This window comes from Pteropus vampyrus, unplaced genomic scaffold, assembly GCF_000151845.1.
Source record: "Pteropus vampyrus isolate Shadow unplaced genomic scaffold, Pvam_2.0 Scaffold38, whole genome shotgun sequence".
In the NCBI taxonomy this organism is placed as follows: domain Eukaryota; kingdom Metazoa; phylum Chordata; class Mammalia; order Chiroptera; family Pteropodidae; genus Pteropus; species Pteropus vampyrus.
In genome coordinates this window covers 9,090,985-9,116,648 of record NW_011888819.1, presented here as the reverse complement: position 1 = coordinate 9,116,648, position 25,664 = coordinate 9,090,985, and the positions used below count along the sequence as shown (strand labels likewise).

The 25,664-nt window shown below is 34.5% G+C and overlaps 1 protein-coding gene across 15 annotated transcripts in view; it reads left to right on the top strand.

Moving 5' to 3' along the window:
- CHODL (chondrolectin) overlaps positions 1-25,664 on the top strand; it is a 315,491-nt gene that overhangs the window by 240,032 nt on the left and 49,795 nt on the right. The window contains exon 1 of one of the 15 annotated variants that reach the window (XM_023529531.1): positions 25,135-25,153. The exons of the other annotated variants lie outside the window; for them this stretch is intronic. The gene's annotated coding sequence lies outside the window, so the exon portion shown is untranslated. Of the gene's footprint in view, positions 1-25,134; positions 25,154-25,664 lie in introns of those variants that run through there. 15 annotated transcript variants of the gene reach the window in all.

Sequence of the window (25,664 nt, the reverse complement as noted above, 5' to 3'; positions counted from 1 at the left end):
GGGCATTAATTTTTCATCAGGAAGCCAGAGTCAGTCCTTATCACATAAACATCTGTGAATAAACCATAGAGTGGCATTCATTTAATCTGAGAAACAAGAGTCTATTGAATCCAATCTCTTGTTTTTCCTATTTATTCCTTTCTGAGTTTATATCACATTGAGTAGATTATAGAATTTTTCCATTCTTTTGGTATCTATTGTGATTCTCAGCTTCATCTTCCTAGTTTGTTACCAGAACAATCCATTTTTTAAATTAATTTCATTTTCATCTGTCACATACTTAATATTATCATAAAAATGCTATAACTGTAACTTTTTTTGAGTTCTTCTGGCATGCTGAACCTCTCTATGGCACATCAGGTTAACTTCTGTATCCTTTACTAGATCATAAGCCCCCAAAAGATAAACAGTGTTCTTTGGTGTCCACCGAGCCTAGTACAGTGTTTGGGGCACAGTACCATACTTATTTTCTAACTACTGGGGGAAAATAAAATTTTATTTATTAATAAATGTGAAAGTATTTTATATTGAAATGGATGCATTGTAATATTATGAAGGTGCAGATGATAAAAGGGTATTGTAAATAGTTTAAAGAAGGGCTTTTATTACATAAGCCCAGAAGAAATAAAGTTGAATAGAGTTAGAGTTGGAAAAAGATTCAGTATCTACTGACCAGAGAGAATAGAAGAATTTAGATGTTAATAACAAAATATTATTGATATTAGATTGAGACATAAAGAATTTAGATGAGTAGTGCACCACAATTTCTGATTTATCCAGAGTTTAAAGTATGATAATAATGATACAAATAACATTAGCAAGAGCAGAAATTTCTACAGCTTTCATTGTATGGTAAGGACCATGCTAAGGAATTTACATATATTATTATAAATCCTCCTAACAAACCTGCAAGGCAGGCAATGTTAAACCTATTTTTCTATTTAATAAACCAAGGTTGAAAAAGATGTAAATTGTCTAAAATTCAAAAACAGCAAAAAAGCTGAAGAGCTGAAATTTAAATCTAGGTCCTTCTTACTTCTGCAGTCTGTCTCTTTATATTAGGCAGACATTTATCATTTGCTTTTGTTTTTCCTGTATGTATTTCAGTATAATTCTTGACATGCAAAACTTACAGAATTGTATTTTGACTTTATCTCAATGGTGTGCCACACTTCAATTTATTATTAATCTATTTTACAAAGGGCATTTTTTTAATTCAAAACTGAAGTGCTCAGACACCTTATAGATAATGCCAGAAAATGTGCCAACATTTATAAACAAAATGATACCAGTATAATCAATAGTTTGTTTCCCTAGATCTAATTACCAAAATGTCACTGATTTTAAAATATATTTAAAATTATATTATCTAATTTACAATATTAGTAAATGGTTCAAAATACACTTTCAATAAAATTAACTGAGTTTGTTCAACTAGTTTAGAGTACCATGTCATCAGTAAATTATTTATAATATACTTTCAGGAAAAGCTAATTGAGTTTACTAAATTGATTTAGAATGTCACTTGATGAAAAAAGTTGCTAATCTTTGAAAAAATGCTATGTACTTGGTCCAAATGAAAATATTTATTTCTAACAAGAGCACTGCAGGGAAGTTTTTCAATACTTTCATTCTTTATCTAGTTCCCACAATAGATATAAAACTTGAGAAAGTGACTAGGGATAAGTCTCAGTCTTTAGGCTGTGGTTGCTAATTCTTTAACTGTAAAGCCATATTTTTATAATATAATCTTATAATTCAAATTATACTTTGTGATAGAAATTTCATAACTAAATACTGGATTCAAGTTATTTTCACATGGCTACTGGATAACCTGCTTTGTATAGCATTCCCATAAGATTATCTGTGTGTTTTAGTAACATGAGAAGGTGGTAGTACTTTATGTTTTGCACTAGTTTGCTTTATCTTTTATCTTTTTTCCCTTTCATTTCTGAAAGTTCATGAGCTTTGATTCAGATTATCACTAATTCATATCATACTTGTAAATATAGTTTTATTAGATGTTAGGAATTATTATGCTTATTTTAATTATTTTTGTTACTGTTGAGTCTCAGCTTTAAGATACATACCATATTAATTTTACTGTGGAATTATACTAGAGTTTGGGGATAATAAAGCAATGTCTTCTGGAAGCTTACCTCATTCTTGCCAGTCTCCTCAAACACTTTCTTCTGTTGGTAAGAACTGAATACTGTTAAAAAGAGAGCTGATCACCACCAGACACATAAAGCCATCCTTAGACGCTGCTTTTAAACAATTGAAACTTTAACAAACTCAGGGTCTTGATTTGAAAACTCTCATTTGTGGAGTTGTGAGGTAGTACAAGTATACCCAGTTGCCTGGTAAAAATCTCAGCCAGGTGTCTGCTTTGCCCTCCATTTGTTTTACTTGCCATTTTACCCATTTCTGGCCCATTTCAGCCTCTAGCCCTAATTCTTAGATTCTGCCTCTGTTGATTTCCATCTTTATTACTTTGGTTTCAGAATCCCACCTTGAAATCATCTTGGCTGTTATACTCACCATTCTGAATTCAATTTTTCTTCTTGATTTAAGGCTTCAGATTTATAAGGACCAGCCCAAGCCAGTTTTATGGCTCTTGTTTCAGAATTTCTCAGACACCTCCTCCAGACCCATAGAGACTTGTCTTTGCCTCCTTATTCCTACAAATCTAGAGTTGGGCAATTTTACCTTTAAATTTAACCTAAGAACAGCTTTTGGGGATTAATAAATCAAGAGGGCTTCACTTTATCTTGCCTCTCCTCTTCCTGTTACCATGTAGGAATAAATTTGTTGTAATAATAGCATTTCTTTTTCCTTAACAATATCAGAATATATTTAGAAATACACATAGCAAATGAATCAAAACATTTCCAGTTATTTTCTGAAATGTCTCTCAACACTGGTTTTTAAATTATTTCCTTAGCATAGACTCTTCTTTTATATGTATTTCAAGCTGACATCAGTTAATGATTTATATTAACTGGAACTTATTTTAAGCATATGGAGTCCCTGTAGAGTAGTGGTTAAGGGTATGGGCTTTATGCTAGAATACCTGATATCTTTACTCGACTACTTCCCTCTGTCCTATATTCCACATCTGTGAAAAGAGAATAATACTATAATAGGCCCTGGTTTGCAGTATTGTTTTAGGATTAAATTAGATGATACATGTAAAGCACCAATACCTAGGTTATAGTTAGCATTTTGATGAATGTTAACTTCTATTATTATTGGAAACAGTTTAAGACAAGGCTCTACTTTCGTGAGATGCATGTTTTCTGTTAAATTTTTAAAAGATCCACAGTTCAAGGTAGCAGTAACCTTGTATTCTCTTCTGATAGTGCATTAATACATAATTATTAATTTACCTACATAATATTATCTTGGAAGGACTCCTGTCAATGTTGCTGAAACATCATGCATCACTCAAAATCCCAGTGGATACCCACATGGTGCTCTCTGATGAATGCACAATTAGCCTTAATTATGTGAAGGGTGCTAGTGAGCCTGTTAATATTGAACTGGTTTGTACCAATCGAAAATAGTGATTAAGAGAATGCATATCATTACAATATCTAACTCAGAAGGTAGTTGAATGTTCTCTCAGGGTACTGAAAATCTACAGAAGAGACAGCAGTGTTTAGGCTGGTTTATATGATGAATTTACCTAAAATACTAGGGGAAATTCTAAAGGCATGATCAAGCAAAGTGTTCTGTAATCAGTTACACATACCCATCAGGCTATTGCAGGGGAGGCTGCATAATGTTTAAGGATTTGGCCCATGGGATCGGCTACAGTTGGATTTATCTGCTCTGCTATTTATTAAACTTACAGATTGGAAAAATTAATCAAAGCTTTCTGAGCCCCAACTTCCTCATATATAAATTGGATTAATAGCACTTCACCTCTCACAGGATTATTATGAATATTAATTAATGAATAAAAAATGCTTAGCCCAGTGCCTGGTACATTGTAATTGATAAATAAATTATAATGAATGGCAATAAATTTTATTAATTGTGTCATTACTAGTCAATATTAGTAATATTATTTAATATTGGTACTAGTAGTAATATTTAATGTTAGTAATATTAGCATTTAAATAGCGCTCAGAGTATTTATCATTTTATTCCTCTTTATTTTAAGGTAGGATGAGGCAATATGAATAGAAATATGAAGGGAAAGAACCCTGTACCTATTAACTGTCACTTTCCATCCTTCCCCAGTCCTAGGCAACCACTAATCTACATTCTGTCTCTACAGATTTGCCTATTCTGGACATTTCACATAAATAGAATCATATGCTATATGGTTTTTTGTGACTGACTTCTTTCACTTAGGTAATATTTTCAAGGCTCAACCATGTTGTAGGATATATCGATTCTTCTTTCGTTTTTATTGCTGAATAATATGCCATTGAATAAACATACACATTCTGTTTATTCATTCATCAGCTGATAGATCTGTCAGTTGTTTTCACTTTTGGTATTATTAATAATGCTGCTGTGAACATTCGTGTATACATTTTAACGTGGAAGTATGCTTTCAGTTTTCTTGGGTATATATCCTAGCAGTAGAATTGCTGGGTCATACATTAACTATGTTTAACCTAATTTTGGCTGTTTTCCAAAGCAGCAGTACCATTTTACATTCCTGTTAGCAGCACACGATTACCAGTTTTAATTCACACTGAAAATTAGCTTAGAACGCTAATTTTTTAATTCATAATGAATAAAGAATTAATTTATCACCATGGCTGTCTCAAAAGTGTAAGATGAAGACAGACATCAGGACTCGATCCTGGGCCTACTTGATTCTCAGGCCTGGACTCCTCTACGGCCCTAACAAGTCCTCAAGGGACACTCTGAGCAGTAGAGTTTCATTTTTTTGTTTCAAATACACCTTGTTTTCCATGATGTATGTCCTATGTCCTAATAGAACTTAATGAAAAATACAATTATGAAAAGATAAAATCCTATTTTAATAACTCGTATAAATGGAAAAATAAAATTCACACCCTTTCAATCAATTTTATGTAAACTGGATTCCAAAGTAAAAGCAAGTGCATTAGTCCTTTCCAGGAATGCATTATTCCTTTTTTTTTTTTTTTTTTAATATATAAGGCAAAATCCCCTGCCACCCAATTGTTATTCTATTCTATGGACTTAGTCAAGATGAAGTATTCTGACTGCTGTCCTGCCTGCCACCCACTCTCTCCACAGTTGTACTACAAAAGTTAATATTACTCAAGGTGTATGAAGGTGGGCCAAAAGCAGAGGTCATAAAACCTATATCTTACATGGTCTACAGTATAGAAAAGAAGATGAAATTATGTTATATTGAGGAAATATAAAAGCTTTTTTCCAAAAGTTTGAAAAAAGGACAACCATTGAAAAACTTCTATGTTGCTTTTTAAATACATTTTTAAAAAGGTATTTGGAGTAGATATATTCTGGGCTCCTGCGTCTGAGAATGCATTCTACTTTTCCCCACATCTGTCCATAAGGATTTGGGATACTCCTTAAAATACATGTTTATATTATATTTGCTTATGTTATCCTATTAACTTAGGAATCTAAAACTGGATCCAAGAGATTCCAGCCATGATTTGGGATAAATTGTACCAATTGTACCATGTCATCTAAGTGCAGAAAGAAAATAATAAGATATATAAGGTAAAAGATTGAGAGAGAGAGAGAGAGAGAGCAAGGGAGCGTGCGTGTGAGATAAAGGGGGAGGGATGTATTAAAATTGAGATTCTAGTCCTTCTTGAGAAACTAACTCTGATATTGTTTTTGGTGTTCATGAGACATCCCCAACTTTTCCTAATAATTTTCTCCCTACTTTTTTCCCCTAAGCTAGCTTGAGTTCCATTACTTGCAATGAAAGAACACTAAAGACTCAAGCTCCCTGGAGTCACAAAAAGAAGGAAGCAATGTCTCTCCCTATTTTTCCTGCATTCGTTGATAGGAGTAGCATTTGTACACATAAAATGTCACAATTCTATGTACAGTAATGTAACAAAAAAAAATTCTTCAGGAGGGGTGTGTCTTTTGTTTATATTATGCAAACTGGGGGATGTGGCTACAGAATAGGCCAGGGACCCTCTGTTCAATATGAGGAATTTAAAAACAAAAACAAAACACCTTTTATTTGAATGTCATAGTGATTTGTGTCATCTGAATGTGAATTTTCGCTTATAATAACAAAGTCCTAGCTTTTTGAAAGCCTGATTATATTTTTGCCTAGGAAGACACATTTTCCATGATTTAAAAAACTCATTAAAAGCATAATATCAAAGGTTTACTTTTCCAAAACTATTATTTTTACTTTAGATTTAAATGAGATGTAATTATGAAATATTCATATTTAGAATTCATTTACTCTTTCTAATAATGAACTTATGTAGTTTCACATATTTTCTGATTTTTTATTACAAAAGAATCACAAAAGGAAACCACAAATTCAACAATTTTATATTAAGAAAAAAAGGATTTTGAGTTAAAAGGAAGAGTTTCCTGCAGATGTAGCTAATTTTAGTGGTTGCAAGTTTATTTTACATAAATATATCTGCTAACTTTGAAATCTGGATGATTTTCCTTTTATTTTTGAAACAGAATAAAGACCATCAGTATAATAGTAAATGAGGTTCAAACAAATGAGAAATTTAACTGGAAAATAATCAAGTTAAATGGCTTATTATTAAAAGCACATTTTTAATTTATAAAGATCTATGCACCCAAATGTTCATGGCAGTGCAATTCACAATACCCAAGATATGGAAACAGCCTAAATGCCCATCAACAGACTATTGGATAAAAATGTTATGGTTCATATATATAATGGAATATTACTTAGCCATAAAAAAATGAAATCCTACCATTTTCAATGACATGGATAGACCTAGAGATTATTATGCTGAGCAAAATAAGTCAGACAGAGGAAGATAAATACCATATGATTTCACTTATATGCAGAATCTAAGGAACAAAAAGAACAAACTAATCAAAACAGATTCACAAATAGAGGGGAGGGTGCTGGGGGGGCTGGGAGAAAGGAGTGAAGGGTTAAAGCAGTACTGATTAGTAGTTGATAGACGGTCATGGGAATAGGGAGCACGGCATAGGGAATACAGTTAGCAGTAATGTAATAGCTATGTGTAGAACCAGAGGGAAGATAGAGTAATCAGGGGATTGTTTCATAAACTATATAAAGGTCTAACTAACATACTGTATACTTGAAACTAATAATAAAAGAAAATAAAATAAAATGCTAATAAGAATGGGGAAAAAAGCACATTTTTGAAGAAGTAAGTAAAGATGTTAGAAATAAACATATTTAGTTTCACTTTTACAAAGTCTAATCAGGCATTGGTTTAAAAAATATGTAGTTGCTATGAATTTTCTGTATAATTCCCAAGCATGTAAACTACTAATACTATTTGTTATTTTAAGTTGAACTGAATCTGACTGCAAGTCATAAGGCTAATATCAGACACTATGGGTAGATAGAAACTTCTGCAAAGCTTTTAGGTTCCCAAATTTTGAAAGACCCTGATTTCGGTCCTTGGGCCGTGGTTGTGGGGAGGGTTTGCAGCAGGGCATGAGTGAGCCACCCTCCTGAGCCAACTGGGGATAGGGTCTTTCACCAGGATTCCTAAAGCCCAGTGGCTAGTGTTTAGACTCTCTAGGTCTATCTTGCAAGCCATTCCTGTCTGGAGAACTATGGACAAATGGGATCCAGATCTTTGTCACTTAATGAAAAGTTTCAAATACCCATTATCATTCCAGACTTGCAAACACTCACAAGCTCTCCTTGGCTGACTTACATTTCTCTTATTCAGGGAACTGCCAACAATCTCTTCTCTCTTTTCTCAGTGGATCTTCAACTTCCAAATAACCCTGGTGGTGGCTTGTATCAGTCAAGCTCATTCCATTGCAAGATACAAGAACTCAAACTCATTTAAGCACATAAGCGGGGTTTATTGGCATAAAGAAATGGAAACTCAATAGCCACCACTGGCTTCAGATGGGCTTGGCCTAGGGGCTGAAACAGTATCCCTCTCTGTCTGCTCCTTGCTCTGATTTTCCTCCTTGTTGGCTGTTTTCTCAAGCTGGTTCTCTCTACTGATAGATGGCTTCTAGCAGGAGTTGGTTCACTTTATTATTAGGTTTTGCAAAATTTTCAGAGAATATTCTGAATGAGTATAGACTCATCCCTGAAGTGGCTTTTGTGGCCAGGGAGAAAAATATTTGGATTGGCCAACCTAAGAGACAGGAAGTATGATAAATTCCATCTTAATTATGGGAATGAGGAAGAGGGTTGCTCCTTAGAGAGGAATTATTGGTGGTGGGAGGGGGGCATGCTCATTATAAGGTTTTCTTTAGCAGGGCCCTGAAATGTAAAGAATATCTGTTTCCTTTTGCCTAAACAAGGGCCTGAAAATCAGAACACAAATGTTTGCTTACTTACTTCAGATATGAAAGGGCAAAATACCTCTCATTCTTTATCTCTATTAGTAGTAAAATCAGAATACATATTTATATCTCAATTGGTTACCCTGCTATATTTTAAGTAGATTGCATATTTTTAAGTGTCTCAATAATACCAAGCATAAAAGCATTCTGTTTGTTATTATTTTGCTTAAAGTTTTTACATACACAGAATAATAGCTCCAGGTTAGGTTAGAACCTCTACCTCACCAGGACTTATGAAGTCACTTTCTAACCAGTGACTTTTCCTCCAGTCACTCTTCTTAGAAATGCATTTGGTAGGTTACTGCTAGATAAGTCCTCATAATGTCCAGCTTTGATTATTTGTTTATAAAATAAAATGTGTCTTGCATTTATTATGTTCCAGAAAACATGCAAAGCTCTAGGGCTTTAGGCATGTGACACTACTTTTGGAGAGTTTTTAATTTGTTGAAAACAACAGATTCATGATAAGATAAATAACAGCAAAAGTGGCAGGTACTGTAATCAAGACATAAATGCAGAGTTTGGGCAGAATGGAGTGGGGATTACCTGAGGTTTCTCATTTCCAATGAAAAGTCCAGGATCTTAATGTAACATTAGGAGACCTCAGTGCTGTAGCTCAAACCTTCCTTTGGAGTCAGCCACTCCTGCATACATGCCCTAAAGTCAGGCCAGAGAAGATAACTCTCTGTTGGGCTATCACGTGTGTGCTCTCCTGTCTTCTTTCTGTTTATTCTGTTCCTTCATCTTGGACCACACTTCCCACATCATGTCTGCCTTTGACAATCCTACTTCCTTGATACCCAGCCCAAATGCATTCCCCTCCATTAAAGCTTTGCACTTAACTGGTTTTTTTCTTTTTTCTTTTTTTTTGGATTTGGCCTTTCTCTTTGATGACACTGTAGCATCTTATGTATCTCTTATGACATTTATCACATTATTTTTGTTATAATTGTCGTGTTGGTATATTTTACTCCTATCTTTCTTCTTTTCTCGCTCACTCAAACCTCCTACAAGAATCCTTCTCTTAGTTCGCAATCTTGTCTCAATTTTCGTTGAGGAAATAGAAGCTGACATGAGTTCTCTTTTATTCCCAGCACAAGATAACCATCTCTGCTCTCTACCTTTCCTTCTATTACCTGAGAAGTTATCTCTTTTCTGTTGTGAATCTCATTCCTCCATGACTTAAGTGCTCTGTTTGTGAAATCATCCCCACCATCCATACACCACTGGTTTCTTATTATTTTATTTCCATCAGTCTATAAAGTTCTATGCTACCCTATATCTTAAATAAGGACACAGCCTTGACTTGAAGTCTCATTTTCTCCACTTCCTTATCATACAGCCTCAAAGCAGTGGAGTGACCCCAACGTTACATTGAATTTGCTCTTGTCAGGGTTGTCCGTGCTTCTGAACCCAATAACGCCTTTTTCTTGATGTTTAGCAGCATTGTTAAAATTGACCCCTTTCTCCTTTTTGGAACACATTTTTCTCTTAGGACAATATTCTGAACTGTCTTTCTCATTGGCTACTACATATATGTCTACTTTGTTTCTGGCTCTCGTTTCATCCTTAAAATATTGTAATACCAGGGGTTTAATTCTTGGACTTCTTTACCCTATGTTATTTCATTTATTCCTGTGCTCGTAAATACATATTCAGCTCTGACTCACACTGCAACTCCAGGCTTAAAATCCATATGCCTGTTTGATATTTTACATGGTTATTTAATAGGCACTTCACACTTAACAAGACCAAAACAAAACATTTTGTTTCCTCTTGCATTATCACAAATAGCTAAATTGTCAATCCGATTCAAACAAAATATAAATTTAACTCAAAACTGACCTTTATTTATAATTAAGAATGGAGAAGAAAGAGGTTCCAGATGCCACACTGATAACTGGGGTGCCTCACAGCATCATAGGCAGCTTCCTAAGAACGCTTTTCCAAGCCAGAATATATTTTGATATTTTGGTTTTGGAGTAACTAGTGTGCACTACCTGCATAATTTACAAGCCATGTAGGGGAGCAACTGAGTTATGGAGACCTGGCTTTTATACTTGCTTGTGTGACTTTCATTCTCATTGTAGCTGCATCTCATAAATACAGACAAGTCAGGTTTATTATGGTGTTGTTTCTTAAATAATAAACACTTTAGACCCTTGTTTCTTAACCAGGGTTCCACAAAACTTTAAGATTATATAAGAAAGTGAGGTTTAAAAAATCACTTTTTGAGTCAAGCATGGTTTGTGATGGCAGTGCCCACAGTGATGGGCTCGTGCAGGCTCTTAGTGGCCTTTCAGTCTCACATGACAATGCACAGTAGGACCGTTCTCATTTAATTCAGTCTTCAACACGATTAGGGGAGCCCACTGATAACTGGTGAGTGCTGAATCGCACAGAAGAAATAAGCTGATGGTGTCAGCTTGTCACTCACAAATTATTTTGTACAACCAACCTTATGTACTGCAGACTGACTAAAAGGAGTGAACTTTCAAATGTAATAGAAAATTGGAAGGATGTTTTCATTCTAAAGAAGGAATTTTTTTGCTTTATGATTCAGCTGCCCCCGCCCCCCGCCCATGACTTTGTTGTTGTTAGAAACATTGCCTAACAGGGATTATGCAAGTTAGAAAGTATATGTGTTGTGAAAGTTTCGCATATTTGGCAATTTTCTCATTTATTTATTTATTACTCCCTTCTGTCTTATATTTTATGAGCTTCTGTATTTTACGTTCTCTCTACTGATAGATGGCTTCTAGCAGGAGTTGGTTCACTTTATTATTAGGTTTTGCAAAATTTTCAGAGAATATTCTGAATGAGTATAGACTCATCCCTGAAGTGGCTTTTGTGGCCAGGGAGAAAAATATTTGGATTGGCCAACCTAAGAGACAGGAAGTATGATAAATTCCATCTTAATTATGGGAATGAGGAAGAGGGTTGCTCCTTAGAGAGGAATTATTGGTGGTGGGAGGGGGGCATGCTCATTATAAGGTTTTCTTTAGCAGGGCCCTGAAATCTAAAGAATATCTGTTTCCTTTTGCCTAAACAAGGGCCTGAAAATCAGAACACAAATGTTACTTACTTCAGATATGAAAGGGCAAAATACCTCTCATTCTTTATCTCTATTAGTAGTAAAATCAGAATACATATTTATATCTCAATTGGTTACCCTGCTATATTTTAAGTAGATTGCATATTTTTAAGTGTCTCAATAATACCAAGCATAAAAGCATTCTGTTTGTTATTATTTTGCTTAAAGTTTTTACATACACAGAATAATAGCTCCAGGTTAGGTTAGAACCTCTACCTCACCAGGACTTATGAAGTCACTTTCTAACCAGTGACTTTTCCTCCAGTCACTCTTCTTAGAAATGCATTTGGTAGGTTACTGCTAGATAAGTCCTCATAATGTCCAGCTTTGATTATTTGTTTATAAAATAAAATGTGTCTTGCATTTATTATGTTCCAGAAAACATGCAAAGCTCTAGGGCTTTAGGCATGTGACACTACTTTTGGAGAGTTTTTAATTTGTTGAAAACAACAGATTCATGATAAGATAAATAACAGCAAAAGTGGCAGGTACTGTAATCAAGACATAAATGCAGAGTTTGGGCAGAATGGAGTGGGGATTACCTGAGGTTTCTCATTTCCAATGAAAAGTCCAGGATCTTAATGTAACATTAGGAGACCTCAGTGCTGTAGCTCAAACCTTCCTTTGGAGTCAGCCACTCCTGCATACATGCCCTAAAGTCAGGCCAGAGAAGATAACTCTCTGTTGGGCTATCACGTGTGTGCTCTCCTGTCTTCTTTCTGTTTATTCTGTTCCTTCATCTTGGACCACACTTCCCACATCATGTCTGCCTTTGACAATCCTACTTCCTTGATACCCAGCCCAAATGCATTCCCCTCCATTAAAGCTTTGCACTTAACTGGTTTTTTTCTTTTTTCTTTTTTTTTGGATTTGGCCTTTCTCTTTGATGACACTGTAGCATCTTATGTATCTCTTATGACATTTATCACATTATTTTTGTTATAATTGTCGTGTTGGTATATTTTACTCCTATCTTTCTTCTTTTCTCGCTCACTCAAACCTCCTACAAGAATCCTTCTCTTAGTTCGCAATCTTGTCTCAATTTTCGTTGAGGAAATAGAAGCTGACATGAGTTCTCTTTTATTCCCAGCACAAGATAACCATCTCTGCTCTCTACCTTTCCTTCTATTACCTGAGAAGTTATCTCTTTTCTGTTGTGAATCTCATTCCTCCATGACTTAAGTGCTCTGTTTGTGAAATCATCCCCACCATCCATACACCACTGGTTTCTTATTATTTTATTTCCATCAGTCTATAAAGTTCTATGCTACCCTATATCTTAAATAAGGACACAGCCTTGACTTGAAGTCTCATTTTCTCCACTTCCTTATCATACAGCCTCAAAGCAGTGGAGTGACCCCAACGTTACATTGAATTTGCTCTTGTCAGGGTTGTCCGTGCTTCTGAACCCAATAACGCCTTTTTCTTGATGTTTAGCAGCATTGTTAAAATTGACCCCTTTCTCCTTTTTGGAACACATTTTTCTCTTAGGACAATATTCTGAACTGTCTTTCTCATTGGCTACTACATATATGTCTACTTTGTTTCTGGCTCTCGTTTCATCCTTAAAATATTGTAATACCAGGGGTTTAATTCTTGGACTTCTTTACCCTATGTTATTTCATTTATTCCTGTGCTCGTAAATACATATTCAGCTCTGACTCACACTGCAACTCCAGGCTTAAAATCCATATGCCTGTTTGATATTTTACATGGTTATTTAATAGGCACTTCACACTTAACAAGACCAAAACAAAACATTTTGTTTCCTCTTGCATTATCACAAATAGCTAAATTGTCAATCCGATTCAAACAAAATATAAATTTAACTCAAAACTGACCTTTATTTATAATTAAGAATGGAGAAGAAAGAGGTTCCAGATGCCACACTGATAACTGGGGTGCCTCACAGCATCATAGGCAGCTTCCTAAGAACGCTTTTCCAAGCCAGAATATATTTTGATATTTTGGTTTTGGAGTAACTAGTGTGCACTACCTGCATAATTTACAAGCCATGTAGGGGAGCAACTGAGTTATGGAGACCTGGCTTTTATACTTGCTTGTGTGACTTTCATTCTCATTGTAGCTGCATCTCATAAATACAGACAAGTCAGGTTTATTATGGTGTTGTTTCTTAAATAATAAACACTTTAGACCCTTGTTTCTTAACCAGGGTTCCACAAAACTTTAAGATTATATAAGAAAGTGAGGTTTAAAAAATCACTTTTTGAGTCAAGCATGGTTTGTGATGGCAGTGCCCACAGTGATGGGCTCGTGCAGGCTCTTAGTGGCCTTTCAGTCTCACATGGCAATGCACAGTAGGACCGTTCTCATTTAATTCAGTCTTCAACACGATTAGGGGAGCCCACTGATAACTAGTGAGTGCTGAATCGCACAGAAGAAATAAGCTGATGGTGTCAGCTTGTCACTCACAAATTATTTTGTACAACCAACCTTATGTACTGCAGACTGACTAAAAGGAGTGAACTTTCAAATGTAATAGAAAATTGGAAGGATGTTTTCATTCTAAAGAAGGAATTTTTTTGCTTTATGATTCAGCTGCCCCCGCCCCCTGCCCATGACTTTGTTGTTGTTAGAAACATTGCCTAACAGGGATTATGCAAGTTAGAAAGTATATGTGTTGTGAAAGTTTCGTATATTTGGCAATTTTCTCATTTATTTATTTATTACTCCCTTCTGTCTTATATTTTATGAGCTTCTGTATTTTACAAAGACATTTGGCGGTCCAATGTGGTGACTTTTAAAGACGAAGCGTGAGATGTAAGAGGATTCTGAGCCTAAGCGTATACACGGTCTTACAAATCATTTCATTAGTGCAACAAAAGACACAACACAAATCCTTTATGATGAAAGCTACTTACTGTTTTTTTTTTTTTTTTTTATTGTCTGGTCATCCCAATTATCCTCCTATTTAATTGTGCTTTATGGCAAAAAGTTCGCAAATGTAGTAATGACTTCTGCAAAATTGAATAGATACTTCACTACAAGTAAAGATGCTGATTATTTTAAATTGTTATTGGAATCTTGAAATAGTGTAAAGCTTTCATTTAAAAAAAATCTCAGTAAAAAGGCTCAGGAAGCCTGTTATTTACTAGCAGAAGGAGGTTATTTCTTATATAGAGAAAAGTCATGTTGGTGAGAACCTATTCACTTCTTCAGTTTTCTGAGAAGGGAATTTGATATTTAGACCTACTGATAAAGCTTTTCTTCCTCATCCTAAAAAGCTATTTCTTAGATTTTCTTCTCCTGGTAAATGGCACCATCAGCCACCCACCCAATTTCCAAATCGAAATCTCTCTTTTCTTTACTCTCCTCCTGTCATTCAGTAGAGCAATTCCAACCAACCTCTCTCTGAAAGATATCCTGAATTCACATATATGTGTCCGTATCTTCAATGCCATCTTCCTATGTAAACCACGACTATCTCTTGCCATGATTATGCAAATAGCCTCCTAACTGGTCTCCCTCGCTGTTACCCTCTGTCTGTCCATTCTTCTCACTAAAGAAACTGGAAAAATTGTCAGAATCTCAAATCAGATTATCCTTTTGGTCCCCTGTCCCCCTTTCCAAATTAAGATTATTCAGTGGTTCCCTATCGTATTTAACAATAACATAGATCTTATCCCCAAGGCCTGTATGGCCAGTCTCCTGTCCACATCTACAACTTTATCTCATATGTTTCGGCCACCTTGGCCTCTTTTATGTTCCCTAAAAGAGCCAAGTTTCATTTTTTTCCTGGAAACAGCTCCCTCCTGATCTTCTCATGGCTATCTCCTCCTTGTCTCTTAAGTCACATCTTAATGTCACCCATCAGAGAGGCTTTCCCTGAGCCCCAGTTTAGACCATCAAGTCATTCTTTATTATATCTCTATTTCAGTTCTTTGCGTGGCACCAAATTTCATGATTTATTTATTATATTGTAGGTTAATAATTATATTTAACATATTTAATGACATAATATTTATTGTATGATTCTGATTTACATATGATTGATTTGCTTTTGGTTTCTTCCCAATAGAAGGCAAACTTAATGAATGAAAATTCGGGATATTATCTCTTATCTGTGTTGTTCACACCGTGTTCCCAGCCAATAGTGGTGTGTGACACAGAAAAGTACTTAAAGAATAAATAAATGAACTTTTTAAATTAATGGCCACACTAAAAAAATATAGATTGACAGTGACTGGTATATCATCTCTACTCTAACTAAGTTCTGAGAAAGTCAGAAGCGTGTGTGATCCTTCTCAGTATGGTAAATATTGTGTGACATGTAAGTTGTATTTATATCCTTGTCACCTTAATTTCCTTGTGTGTAATATGATGGTGTTGGATCAGAACGATGTTTAAGGCCCTTTCCAGCTCTACAAATACACTTTTCATAATGCACTGTGGTAAACTGTATCTTAGTTTATCTACAACTTGATGAAAAAATTGTACAGTAACAGCAATATCATGCCTGTTATTAATACTAATCCTTAGTGTCTAAGATTTTCTATTCATCATTCAAATTATATTCCCTTATAACATGTTTATTACAAACCATATCTCAAACAACTATTGCTATAAAATTTTCAGCATGAAGCTTTTATTAAAATGAAATGAAAAAGATAACATTTTAAATCTTAGGAAATTTCCTCCTTAAGTGTTGTGGGAGACTTTTCAAAAATATATTTTCTGTCTTCAACTAGAAATGTTTATTTCCATTTCCTACAGCATTGCTATGTTATAATTAACTGTAAGTGGTGACTGGCATGTATAACTGACACAAACACATTACTTGTTGGGAGGGGAGAAGCATTTACAAAATCAATATGAATCCATTTAGGAAAGTGGAGTTGTTTAGAGAAATATAAATATCTTCACCGAGTTTTTGTCCATTTACTGAAAACACAGCGTGAAACTAAAATTATAAAAGCAATATTCTTCTAAACATCTGCACATCAAATATTGTGTCACATAAAAACATGATTTTATGTTTCTCACAAATATTTTCCTCCTATTTAATAATTTTCTCATTTCCTTGTGACTGCATCAGTTTTAGCAAGGATTACTTAAAGGGAATTCATAAAATTTTCCAGAATCTTAAAGGTACTCTTTTCATGTGCTAAATATATGCTATTAAGTATGCCTTTATTTATATCAAAATGGATATTAAATTTTATATTAATCAGAACATCTTTGGATTTTTTTGTACTTTAATATAAGCCTTTACTTCTCCTTAAAACAATAAGCAATAATCATTTGTAGAGCTGATTTATGAAGCTAGTCGGCAAAGCCAATAAAATTTTCCACCATATTAACAACAGGACCAGAAGAAGGTCCTAATACGGAAACCAAGTCCTGCTGTTGTAGAAGCAGAGGTGGTTTCCACTCTGCAGGCAAAGGCAGAGCAAGCAAAGAGTGTGAGAGAGGCTGGGAATATTATCCTCTCTGATCGACTTCCATGTGGAAGGAAACAAAGTCATTTTCTCTTAATATATCCCAAAATTTTATTCTCTCTTAAGATTTGCAAGAACGCAGAACTTTTTTCTTCAAATGCCCTTCTCTGAGAAAGGAGACTGAATGTGTAGGTGGGTTGTTATCCAGAGATGGTAGATGCCGAGTGCCAAAGATTAACTTGTCCATCCGGTGTAGAGGAGGTCAGCTGAATCCAGAGACTCTCTGGCTACTTCCTCCATGAGACCACTTCCCTGATCCCAGCCATTACCCTGTTGGGTATCTTTCTGGAATCAAATGGTTAGAACAGGACAGTAATGAAATTGACTTCATGATCACAATGCAACTAACACTGAATGTCCTTTTTTTATTTCTCATTTAATACTCGGTCCAATTACATTAGATATTCTTTCCTGAAATGTAGTTTAAAGGATGTTTCAAGAAAAAATTGCTTATAGTCCAATAATAAAGTGCTAGAAACACAGGAATATAAGAAATTCGAGTATAAGTCTGCTCATCAATTTCATGGGAAAAATTAATATCCAAACTTTAATTCCCTTTGCAAGTTAAAGTCCAATGGCCAAAGGATTAAAATCCAAATTTGAATTCTTTTACTTTTGTAAGAGAAAAATCCAGAGGCTTCTCCACTGTCTTTCTTTCTTCAGTCTCAGAGATGTTTTCAGTGCAGAGAAAGAGCTGGGCTTCTACAGCCACAGTGGGGCCTATGTCCACCTGGAGCGGGCTCCGTCATACAGTGCCTTCCACATTTGCAAGCCCAACTTTCTGACATGCTTGACTTTTGAAAGAGACCAAAGAGTTAATGAGACAAAACATTATCATTACACTTGTCTCAATCACACTGTTTAGAAAATAAGCAAATTTCCGTCTTCTTGAGCATTACCTCAGGCCAATTTGTGCTTCCAGAGTCTAATAGCTTTTGCCAAGGATCATAACAGGGACCTAGTGGTATCTGAGGATACCTTCTCAGTGTTATTTCTGCCAGAATACCAATCATCCATAATGTACAGCTTGAAAACAAATTGCAACTCTATTGGGAGAGCTCAACTCTAGGTCAGATTTTAGCCCACTGTGCATATTGCCTCTTCTCTCAGAGAAGAGCAATTGGAAAATATGTGATCTTCTAGCAAAATTTAAAATGCAGTGTTGGAAACACCCATCACAGGTCTTATTTGAGGTTTCTTTGTTTCCCATTCAGCATATTTTAATAAAATCTCTAACTTAAAATGTTGTTTCTGAACTGAGTGTGTGCTGTATATAATCATAAAGCTTTGGCCATTTCTCATGAGCAAACGTTTTTAGTCCTATGACACACTAACTGTTTCTACTACCTATTTCTGAGTAATCACTTAAGGCTGACAAAGACGCACGTGGGAAGTTTACTTTCTCATGTATACTAAAATCATTTAGAGACAAAGTGAGAGAGACCATGTTGGTAGAGTGATCTTTGAGCCTATGGAAAATCAATAGGAATTGAATTCAGCTCCTCCAAAGTTCATTCCTTGACCCTAAAGATAGAGAGTTCAAGACAACATAGAGTAACTTAATTTGGAAAGTGTGTTTATGCTGCCTATTTAAACCTAACACTATTGATTTCCTATAACCACTGTCTCTTTTTCCTATAATGTTTGCCACAGCTGCATCTGCTTAGCACAACTAGAGCTCTGTGTCGTTGACTCCTGCAGCAGCCTGCACCCTGAGGCCACCTGTGCTTGCCAAAAGCTCACGCTCTTGCCAGAGAGTCTTCTTAGGGAAATCACACAATTGTATAGCATACCGAATGTCATACAGAATGCCGCAGTAGGGTCCCAAAGAAGCCCAAGAAATGGCAATGGAGGCCAAAGACACCCGGGCAAAGGACCATAAAATGTGAGACAGAGAAAGCAAATATAAAAGCTGAAAGGGAAGCCATGCCTACTTCACAGTTATTCATGTGAGCGTACAATTTGCAAATGCAACCAAGTAAATATTTCATGCAAGTTCAAACTTACCTAAGCATTTTGGGCCACCATTAAGGAGAGAGATACACAGTTGAGTTGATAATCATAGAGCATTTAGTTACTAAAAAAACATTGTTCTTAATGGACTTTATTATTTATTTGAAAATAGCAAGCTGAAATCTATCTACAGGTCAGCAAATAATATAAACAATTGAAAAGTTATCTACAGGTCAGCAAATAACAGACAATTGAAAGCACATAGGTACTTTTAGCATCTTTAGTTCTACTTAATTAGATTTTCAGTTAGATGCTATGCAGTGCATTATACAAAGAACTCCCATATTCCCTAGGTAGACATAATAGGTTATGGAGGCTTTACATTCTATTAATCTTGGGGTGATGGGAAAGCAACAGCAAGATTATATGCCTCATTATATAGAAGATCATGTAAATATTGCAACAAGGTTAAAATAGACTATTTCAGTCTACTGTTTTTACTATTTCTCCCTTTATATCTCAAAAACTAACCTATATTTTATAGTTTTATAATTATAAAATATGATGTTTAAACTAAAAACAGCAAAAAGCTGCATTATAGTTATTTAAAATATAAAAAGTAATATAACTTTATATGAATCCATAATAAATTTAGTTTTTAAGAGTTGATTTTGTTCTTTGGTATAGTTTATCCCCACACAAATCTAAAGGAAATCTCTAAATTCCCAAAGAGCAGGATTTTAAAAAAATTTTTGGTGGTGTTTGTGGTAGTGTTCTAGAAAGGTAGAAAGCATTATATTCGTGAGAGAAAATCGTTTGTTTTTTTTTGTCTTTGGATTCAGTGAATTCAAGTTGTGCTCTTCATATTAATATGTCATGTATACTACACAAACATTGAAACTTTAAAAAAAAAAAGATAGTAATAACATTACCAAAAAGAAAAGGTACATTCTGTAGCATTGGGCATCCCCGCCCCAATAAATGCCCAAAGAAGACAGAGGAAATAGAAAAATAAGCACATATTAGAGTATTGATGCTGTCATTTAACACATACAGTTGTTCTTGGATATAAACTATTATAAATTAATAAGAAATTGTATTTTTTTAAATGAAATTTCCAGCCCCTGTCTAATACTATTTTAAAGAGATTGAGAGAGATCCTACAGGCCAAGGAATTAAAATAAATTAATTAAGTAATTTCCTACTGGAAATCTAAAATGCTAATAAGTTTACATTCAGAGATTTAGTTCTCAAAAAACAGATTAGATTTATTTGCTGGCTTTTAGATATCATTGTAAGAGAGCACCGGAAAATATAGAAAAGAGGAAAATCGAATGATTGTTCATAAACCCAGCATCGTAGGTCAGGAGGGTAATCCTAGAAAACTCTCAAGGACTACGTTATTTAAATCAAACTTGATCTAGGATAAAAAGAAACATAACTTTATTATTTTTATTTTTTATTAATTTTAGAAGTTTTAGGTTTACAGAAAATTGAGTACAGAGAGTTTCTTTCCCATATACCCCTTCTTCCCCCAGAGCCACCTATTTATTAGCATCTTGGTTAGTATGGTACATCTGTTATGACCGATGAACCAATATCGATGCATTTTTATTAACTAAATTCCATTGTTTATGCGAGGGTTCAGTTGTGGTTTTTGACAAATGTGTAATGTCACATACCACCATTACAGTGCCATATACAGTAGTTTCATTGCCTTAAAAATCCCGTGCTCCACCTGCTCATCCACTCCTCCTACCCTGAATCTCTGACAATCACTGATTTTTTACTGTCAACATAGTTTTGCCTTTTCTATAATGCCATGTATTTGGAATCATACAGTTGGTAGCCTTTTCGAATTGGCTTCTTTCATTAGCAATATCTTTTTAAGTTTTCTCCATATCTTTTTGTAGCTTAGTAACTCATTTATTTTTATTGCTGAATAACATTCCACTCAATGGGTTTACTACAGTTTGCTTATTCATTCACCTTTTGAAGGACATTTTGGTTGCTTCCAGTTTTTGGTAATTATGAATAAAGCTTCTAAAATCATTCATGTGCAGATTTTTATGTAGACATTAAGTCTTCAACTCATTTGGTAAGTGTGTAGAAGTGGGATTGCTGGATTTTGATAAGAATCTTTTGTACGAAACTGCCAAACTGTCTTGCAAAGTGACTGTACCTTTATCAGTTCCCACCACCAATGAATGAGAATTCCTGTTGCTCTTTCATTCTTGCTAGCATTTGGTGTTGCCTTTTTTGAGGGGAGAGGGAAGGATTTTACCATATAGAAATTTTGGCTTCAGGGTCTTTAAAAGAATATTTTTTAATTTGCATAGTCATAATATTGTAAAGACCATAAAATCTATTGACTTAAATAACAAAAGGATAAATGGTAGATATAATTATCTAATGAATTATACTTATAAATGTATAAAATTAGAAATATAAATGAATCAGTAATCAAATTGAATTTCCAAGTATGCTGTTTACCTCAAGATAATAACCTTGCAGCAGAATATTTTCACCTACTCTTTTTTGTTTCTTTCATGAGGAAAGTACTTTTAGCAGTGGTGGTCAGGTATTTCTTCCTCTCTAATTAGAAATATAATTAGAAATATAATTAGTTTTAGAGAGAGAGTAAGGTGAATATAAAAAGTAATTATAAACAAAGATAACCAGTTTTCCTCTTTATATGCCCCTCATCTCATTTCTCACATATCTTGGACATTTTATACATTTACCAAAATTTTAACAATTCTTAGAATAGAAAGAGATTGAATTAATTCAATTTTTGATTCTAATTACTGACTTAGAGCTTGTAGTGGGTTGAATTGTGTATCCCTAAAAGACATGTTCAAATCCTAACTGCCAGTACCTATGAATGTGATCTTATTTGAAAATAGGGTCTTTGTACACTTAATTAGTAGGGATCTCGAGGTGGGCCCTCAATCCAGTGCCTGGTGTCCTTATAAGAAGAGAAGAAAAGAGAACGCACACAGAAGAAGGCTGGGTGAAAACAGAGGCAGAGATTGGAGTGATGCATCTACAAGCCAAGCAATGCTGAAGATGGCTGGGAGCCACCAGAAGCTAGGAAGATGCAAGGAAGAATTCTTCCCTAGAGCCTTCAAAGGGGCACGGCCCCAACAACACTCCGATGTCAGACTTCTGGTTTCCAGAACTGTGAGAGGAGAAATTTCTATTGTTTTAAGTCACTTAGAATGTGGTAATTTGTTATGGAAGCCCTAGTAAATATATACAGAACATTTTTAATATCTGAATATCTGGGTAATATCACATTCTCAGTAACACAGTGATATAAAGGAGCAGGCTATCAGTTTAATGAAGCTGAGTTTAGACCTTAACTATAAATAAGGTCACTGATCTTTTTATTATTCCCAGTCTTTCCTTATTTCATTACTGTAAGCATGTTAATGCCCCCAAATTACAATGCTTAGATTTAATAAATAGGGAATTGTTAAAATGTTTACATAAAATTTATTTCCATAAACTCTTATGGTACAAAATCATTTGCTTGATTTGAAAAAGGTAATCAAAATTTAACCTTAATACATTTGAACCTAGTTCCCAGAAGAGTAATTTGCTTATGAATTTGATGCTAATTTAATAACAGAAAAGGCTTCTAGTTTGAAGGCCAGAAGATAAGCTGACTTACTGAACTTCCCTAAGGAAATGAACAACCAAGCATTTCGTAGCTACTTATTTTGAAACCTGTTTTCTTTTCCTGGACGTATGAAACTAGAACAGGAACCATTTCTAATTTTACAGTGAACAAATGACATAATTGTTTGAATTAATTTATATTCTAAAAGCTCCATTCTTTAAATGCAGAGAATCATTTGGATTTTAGAGATTGTGTCCTGAAAGGGTTTGAAGTGTATATTGTAATTCTTCTTATCTATCAGAGAAAGGCAGAAGCATATTTTGATGAAGTTTATATTTTATAAACAATTTTCATTAAAGTTCATAAAGCTGCTTGTGACAGCTTTTGATTGTTAAAAGCTTACTTTTTTATTTTAATAATTTCTGAGATGTAAGGTTAGTTAATTCTGAACTAACTTATTTATTTAATGCATTTTAAGTAAAAATGATTCACTGATAATGTGGTTCAAAAATGGAAAGTATACATCCATAGCATTAGTACTTAATTGAATGCTTCATATTTCTTAGCAATTTTATATAAATGTTCTTTCTCACTTTTAACAGAATGGACTGATACTAATAGAAAAGCCATTTGGTTTTCAATACAGTAAGATCAAATTTTCATCTTTGTACTTCTTGGTTCTTAATGTTATAATATCCTGTACAATTGAACATGGGCAGTAAATATTCTACATCTACCAAAGCCAGCTTATCATTCAATGTCAGTAAGTAACTTGAATAATTTAAAAGAAAAGTTCATCTTGAAAAATTGTTAGAGAATGTCATCCAATATAAATAAAAAATAATATTTTAATAGTAAAGATTAATCCAGTTATTAAAAGAAACTGCATTTAAATTCAGTAGGTTTGAAGATCAAATAAATTTTAAAACTATCAAAATCATTGGCTTATTTAGTGATCTTTGGTTCACAAGGATCCTGGCTCAGATACGTATTTTTGTGATCATGATGGAAAGACCCATTTGAGAAGTGGCTTTCTTTCTTTTTTTTTTTTTAACTTTATTTTTATTTTTAAATTATGGTTTACATATAATATTATGTTAGTTTCAGTATCTAGTGGCTTTTGACTTTTGAGAGGAAAAGTCAGCTGAAGGGGCTGATATATCTTTTTTTTAATTAAGTTTATTGGGGTAACATTGGTTAATACAATCATATACTTTTCAGGTGTACATTGTCATTCGACATCTATATATTCTATTGTATGTTTACCACCCAAAGTCCAGTTTCCTTCAGCTACCTTATATTTGACCCACTTTACGCACTTCACCCTCCCCCTACACCCCTATATTTGACCCCCTTTACCCCATCTACTTTCCCTCTCCTCCCCCACCCCTTACCCTCTGGTAACCACTAGTCTATAGTCCATGTCCGTGAGTCTCTGTTTGTTTGTCCTGTTCATTTGTTGCTTTCAGGTTTATATCCCACATATAAGTGATATCATGTGATTTTCAGCTTTTTTCTGTCTGGCTTATTTCGCTTAGCATGATTATTTCAAGATCCATTCACATTGTCACAAATGGTAGTATTTCATCTCTTCTTATGGCTAATATTCCATTGTATATACGTACCACAGCTTCTTTAGCCAATCAACTATTGTAGGACACTTCGGTTGCTTCCATGTCCTGGCCACTGTGAATAATGATGCTATGAACTTTGGTGTACAAATATCTTTTCGGATATGGGTTTTCAAGTCTTTGGGGTAAATACCTAGTAGAGGGATTGCTGGATCATATAGTAGATCAATTAGTTTTTTGAAGACCCTCCACACTGTTTTCCATAGTGGCTGTACCAATTTGCAGTCCCACCAGCAGTATATGAGGGTTCTTTATTCTCTGCATCCTCTCCAGCATTTGTTATTATTTGTCCTGTTGATTATAACTATTGTAACAGGTGTGAGATGGTATCTCATTGTGGTTTTGATTTGCATTTCCCTAATAGCTAGGGATGTTGAACATCTTTTCAAATATTTGTTGGCCATTTGTATGTCCTCTAGAGAGAGGTGTCTGTTCAGGTCCTCTGCCCATTTTTTGATTGGATCGTTTGCTTTTTTGTTGTTATTGAGTTGTATGAGTTCTTTGTATATTTTGGATATTAGGCCCTTATCTGAGGCTTTACTTGCAAATATATTTTCTCATTCAGATAGTTGTCTCTTTACCTTGTTGGTGATTTCTTTTGATGAGCAGAAGCTTTTTAGTTTGATGTAGTCCCATTCATTTATTATAGCTTTTACTTCCCTTGATTTTGAGGTCAAATTCATAAAATCCTCTTTAAGTCCAAGGTCCTTGAGTTTAGTTCCTATGTTTTCTTCTATGCATTTTATTGTTTCAGGTCTTATATTTAAATCCTTAATCCATTTTGAGTTAATTTTGGTGTGTGATGACAGACAACAGTCTAGTTTCATTCTTTTGCAGGTGGCTTTCCAGTTTTCCCAGCACCATTTATTGAAGAGGCTTTCCTTTCTCGATGGTATGTTTTTGGCTTTTTTGTCAAAAATTATTTGCCAGTATGAATATGGGTTTACTTTTGGACTCTCAATTCTGTTCCACTGGTCCGTGTGTCTGTTTTTCTGCCAATACCATACTGTTTTGATTACTGTCGCTTTGTAGTATAATTTGAAGTTGGGCACAGTGATGCCTCCAGCCTCATTCTTTTTTTCTCGGAATGGCTTTGGCAATTCGGAGTCTTTTGTGCTTCCATATAAATCTGATGATTTTTTTGTTCTATTTCTTTAAAAAATGCCAATGGGATTTTGATGAGGATTGCATTAAATCTGTGTAATGCTTTAGGTAATAAAGCATTAACTATGTTGATTCTTCCAATCCAAGAACACGGAATATCTTTCCATTTCTTTGTATCTTCTTTGATTTCTTTTAATAGGGTCTTGTAGTTTTCATTACATAGGTCCTTCGCATGCTTCGTTAAATTTATTCCTAGGTATTTTATTCTTTTCGTTGCAATTGCAAAAGGAATTATTTCT